Genomic DNA, 5,573 nt, shown 5'->3' with positions numbered 1-5,573 from the left:
TCATCTTTTCTTTGTACTGATGGTAGATGCTGGTGTATGCCTCTTTAAGCTTTTTCATTTGCAAGGTGACCTTTGCCTGTTGAGGGATGTCTTCAGTGGTATTGACCATTGGTCCAAGAACTGGGCTTGTAAAGTGCTGGCCTCTTGAACAGTAGCAAGTTGGTCTTTTAAGAGTCGGCATTCCCTTGTAAGCTCATCAATGCTAAAAGGCACGTACTGCCAAAGATTGTTGCATGTCTTCTAGCTTGTCCTTGCATTCCTGGAGCTCGTCTTCTTTGTGAATGAGAGTGAGTCGAGCTTGTGCCACTTCCTCTGTTTGTTGCGCATGTGCAGTTGTCAGGGAGTTATAGGAGGTCTGTAGGATTGCCATGGCTTCGACTGCCGCAGTCAGCTGTGTTTGACTTTGATGGAGGTTGGAGGTCACATCCCTTACGGCCTTCTCTTGAGCTTGGAGAGCCTGGTTCATGCGCACTTCTTCTACCTCCTTCTCATCTATCTGTGCCCGAAGAGCCTTGACCTCGATGGCGATTGCCTGGAATTGGTCTTCGATTTCTGATGCCGTCTGCCTTTCCAATTCTCTTGCATATGCTTCCTTAGCCAAGCTAGTGAAGAGTTCGGACATTTGGATCATTTGGCTAGCTTGATGCTGGAGAATGACAGATGGTGATGAGGTCTGGCGATATTGCTGATACAAGTGGTGCCCATGTAGCCATCCCGAGGGTTCTGTAGTACTTGAGGGAGGTTGTTCCAATGGCATTTCACTCCCTTGTGGACAATAGTCATACTGCTGATCTGGCATGAGCTCTCCTTGAGGCTCATCGACTGGCATGATGTCGATGGGCGGTTCGAGTGCCGATGTGGTCTCAAGCTCTGGTGCTGATCGTTCCTCAGGTTCGGGTGCCAACCTTGTCTCGAGCTCGGGTGGGTGCTGTTGGGGGAGACTTAGTGGTTGCAATTGTGCACCGAGCTGAAGCATTTCCTGAGGCAATTCTGCAATCCTGCTTTCCAAAATAGGTACTTCTGTTAAGGCATCTGTACTTATCAATGTGATAGCTGGAGCAGTTGATGATGGCTCCCATACTGGTGAGAAGGGTATGTCCAACTCCTCAATTGGCTTTGGAGACTGGGGCAGAGTCATTTCTCTTTGTTGGAGTTCCTTTTTGATGATGATAGCCAATAAGTGCGGAATTTTACATTTCTGGCCTGAAGAACCATCGAGTTTTTTGGTAAAGAAAATGACAAAGTGTTGGACCCAGTCTTGTTTGAGCTTCCTACTCAGCAAAACAAATGTGCAGAGTGGAAGGGAGCGTTCCTTGCCGTTCTTTATTCCCAGGATGGTGGATAGAAATTGTGCTGCTTCCTTGAGATGAGGGTCAAGGATTGTGCGAAGCAAGATGCCATCTCTATGGATCAGGGTACCCTTGGTGAGGAGAGACTGTACTTCAATAAACTTTGCATCCGCAGACCTTTTAGGGTATTCGCCACCTTGCCTTGGCAGAGAGAAAGCCCTTTGAATGACTGTACTGTCGAGGATAATGTTCAGTGGGCTCTGCTGTACAGTGATTGTACCGTACTTGCCATCTGTAGCATTGCTGGAGTAGTAAGAGTGAAGAAAATCCTTGATGTAGGTGGTCATGATAGGACTATCCTCCAAGGATTTGAGGCTCTCATGCAAATTGCCTAGACCCCGTTGCTCTAAGTAAGATGTTGCTTCCTGGGAAAGAGCATAAGTCGAGGTGGGTGGCCAGACAAGTTCCAATGATTGGGCCTTGTTACCAGTTGTGCACGCCGGCTGTGACTGGGGTGGCATTTGTTCTGCTTGGGCATGCATTGAATCTTCTTCGGAGCTATCGCTTTGGACCACGAACGCCTGTGGTCTCCGTGGTTGAGAGGATGTAGATGGCTGCGAACTGTGGAGGGGGTCCCGTGGTTGAGGCGGTGGGCTCTTTCTGCGCATCCTCTTTAGTGGCGGCATCTTTTCTGAACCTGCATCCATGTACATGTAGTGTACCATTGATCATTACATTGATTGGCATGCCTGTATGACCTTTCTGTGTGTATGTGGGAGAGAGATCCTTTTTTTTTTTTTTTTTTTTTAAATACATCTTTTGAGAGTGTGGAATGAAAGTGTGTTGTACAATTATTCATGCAATCATCTATGTGTCTAATCGAAAGCGTGTGAGTGCACGTGACCTAGTAGCTAAGTAGGGACTAACTATATGCTTTTTTTTGCTGGGATTTTCATAGGGCAGCTAGAACTCATTCACCAATCCTGAGCTCTAGGTAAAATCGATTGAGGCTACCTATATGTGCGAAGACGTACATATGCAAGTGAGTGCGCGTGATACAATCTAATCCTAACTAAGGAAGACTTGGTTTCCCAAATCTTCGTTTTTGTCGGGGATGGCTCGCGTGTTGATGTAGTAGCGCTTCAGTCGGCTCCCGTTTATTGTTGTGTTGAATTGGACTCCATCGAGTGTTTCAAGTAGCACAGCTCCAATGGGATTCATCTTTCGTACTCGGTAGGGTCCTTGACCTAGATACTTCAGTTTTCCCTTGTGTACTTTGGCATTGTATAACAGGACTAAGTCGCCTTCCTTGATGTCTTTAGCTTTCAAATTCCTGTCAAACCATGCCTTTCTTCGACGTTTTTCTGTTGTCATGGCATGATAAGCGACTAGTCTTGTCTCTGTATGCTTTTCCAACTGACAGAGCCTTTCTTTCAAGGACTCATGATCACCCATGCGTTCCTGTATTGCGATGCGCAGACTTGGTATTATAAATTCAAGTGGGACCACGGCTTCAAGGCCGTACACCAATTGAAAAGGTGTGTTCCCTGTACTGACCTTGAATGTGGTTCTGTATGCCCATAAGGCTGCATTCAGTTTCTCTGCCCAATCAGAACGTTGCGGTTCTACTACCTTGGTGAGGATATTGCATATGATTTTGTTTGTGGATTCTGCTAATCCATTCCCTTGGGGGTAGTAGGGTGTGCTTTTTCTATGAATGACCATGAAGCCAGACAAGAGTTCTTGGATTACCTCATTGACAAAATGTGTGCCTCTATCCGACACAATTTCAAGGGGGCATCCGAATCGGGTGATCACATGTTCGTACAAGAATCTTGCTGTGCTTTTGGCATCTGCCTTTCTGACTGCCTTAGCTTCAGCCCATTTTGTAAAGTAATCAGTGGCCACAATGATGTAGCGTGCCTGTGTTCCTTTTGCTGCGGGATGTATGGGACCCACATAATCAATCCCCCATTTTTCAAATGGCTGTTGTGCAACAATTGTTGTTAGGGGATTGAAGTCTTTGTGTTGTGGTTTAATAGTTCGTTGGCATACATCACAGCCTTTTACGTATTCATAGGCATCTGCCCACAGTGTTGGCCACCAGTAGCCTGCGAGGAGAACTTTTCTTGCTGTGGCTTCCCCTTGGAAGTGTCCTCCTGCAATGCCTTCATGGACTTCACTCAGGATTGGCAGGATTTCATGAGGCATTACACATCTTCTTAATATCTGGTCCTTGCCCATCTTGTATAGTTGTCCTGCAATGAGTTGATATGGTGCAGCCTTTAGAATCAATTTTCTGGCATCTACTGCTTTCATGTCAGGGGGTGGTCTTCCTGCCATCAAGTACCCAATGATATCTCCACACCATTCTGGAACAGCATCTATTTGAAATAGTGTGGCATCTGGTAAGTCATCTTCTACTCCAGTGGCTTCTTCTCCTGTCTTTACTCGAGACATGTGATCGGCAATGTAGTGTTGGGCACCTTTGCGGACCACAATTTTGAAGTTGAATTCTTGTAGCAAGAGGAGCCATCTGGTTATTCTTCCTGTGGTACACGGACGGTTCACAAGATAAAGCAATGCTTGATGGTCGGTGTAGAAGACAAAATCATTTGCAAGGAGATAGTGCCGAAATTTCTTTACACTGTACACCATTGCTAGGGCTTCTCTTTCTGTGGTTGTATAGTTGATCTCTGCATCATTGAGTTGTCGACTGGCGAAGTAGACTGGGTAGTCTTTCTTATGTTCACCAGGTTGACAAAGCACACTCCCAATTGCATACTTGGATCCATCAGTATGAACATGAAAATCAATATCCCAATTGGGAGATAGAAGGATGGGTGCTGTGATTAGGCGCCACTTTAAAAGCTCAAAGGCTTGGTCGCACTCTTCGATCCATAAGAACTCCACTAATAACTTGTAAAGTGGTCTAGCTATCATGGCATACCGCAATATAAATCTTCTATAATAGCCGGCATGTCCCATAAAGACCTGTACACCTTTGGAATTTGTAGGAGGAGGCAATTCCATGATGATTTTGATTTTGTCCATGTCAGTTGCAATCCCATGTTGAGAGACGATGTGCCCCAAAACAACTCCGTGGGTGACCATGAACTGGCATTTTGTTGGATTTAGGGAGATGCCATACTCCCTGCATTTGATTAATACTTCTTCCAGACATTTGAAGTGGTCCTGTTTGGTTGAATGGATGCACAAATCATCCAAGAACACCTGTAGAAACTTATTCAAGAATGACTTGAAAGCTGTGAACATGACTCACTGGAATGTGGCCGGGGCATTACAAAGGCCGAATGGCATGACTCTATATGCAAAAATACCCCATTCTGTAGCAAATGCTGTTTTTGATTGGTCTTGAGGAGCAATTTGTACTTGGTTATAGCCACTGAAGCCATCCAAGAAGCTATAAATTTCGGATCCTGCCACCTTTTCCAACACTGTTTCTGTTAAGGGTAGGGGGTAGTGATCCCTAATTGTGGCGGCATTCACATTTTTCAAGTTTACGCATATTCTGAGCTTCTTGTTGCGTTTAGGCACAATGACAATGGGTGAAACCCAATCAGTGTGCTCTATCTCGTAGATGAATCCGGCATCTAGGAGTTTTTCCAGCTCGTCATAAACCATGGTGCCATATTTAGGATTTGTGCGATAAGGTCCACATACCTTAGGGCGAGCACCTTCCCTTATAGGGATCGTGTGAACTGCCACTTCTGGTGAAATTCCTTTCATCTCTTTGTATGACCATGCTAGGCAGTCACGGTATTCCATTAGGAGGTCTTTGAGTTTGATTTCATCTTCTTGACGGAGCTGTTTCCCAATGAAAACCAACTTTTCTTCCTCCCCTTCAAGGGCGAGGTTTATTGTGCGTGTTTTGGCCGGTCCCTCATAGATTGGAGTTTCTCCAATGCTATCGGTTTCTTGAACTTCAGATTCTCTGATTGGTCTTGGCATTGCTATTGGTGCACTTCCACTTGTATAATTCTTAAAGTATTCTGGCACTGCTCGAAGATCGGCCTCTGATGGGGTTGAACTAGCCTGAGATGTGTCATGAGTACTGGGTGGCATAGTTGCATTAAGTAATTTGTTAGGCTCTTCTTTCCTTTCTTTTTCTGAAGTCTCTTGATCCAGCTTCATCCGCACATGTGGCTTATATTTCCGAAACTTCTTACGTTGGGAACTGTGGGGTAACTTTTCCACTGGCAAGGTGTTTCCAAGTAAGGGTTCATGTGCTGCACATACTCCTTCCAGTCCTTCAGGGGACCA

The sequence above is a fragment of the Dipteris shenzhenensis genome, chromosome 14 (assembly GCF_047967505.1).
Source record: "Dipteris shenzhenensis isolate YYH24624 ecotype China chromosome 14, Dip_SZ_1.0, whole genome shotgun sequence".
In the NCBI taxonomy this organism is placed as follows: Eukaryota; Viridiplantae; Streptophyta; class Polypodiopsida; order Gleicheniales; family Dipteridaceae; genus Dipteris; species Dipteris shenzhenensis.
This window is presented reverse-complemented; position numbering follows the sequence as displayed.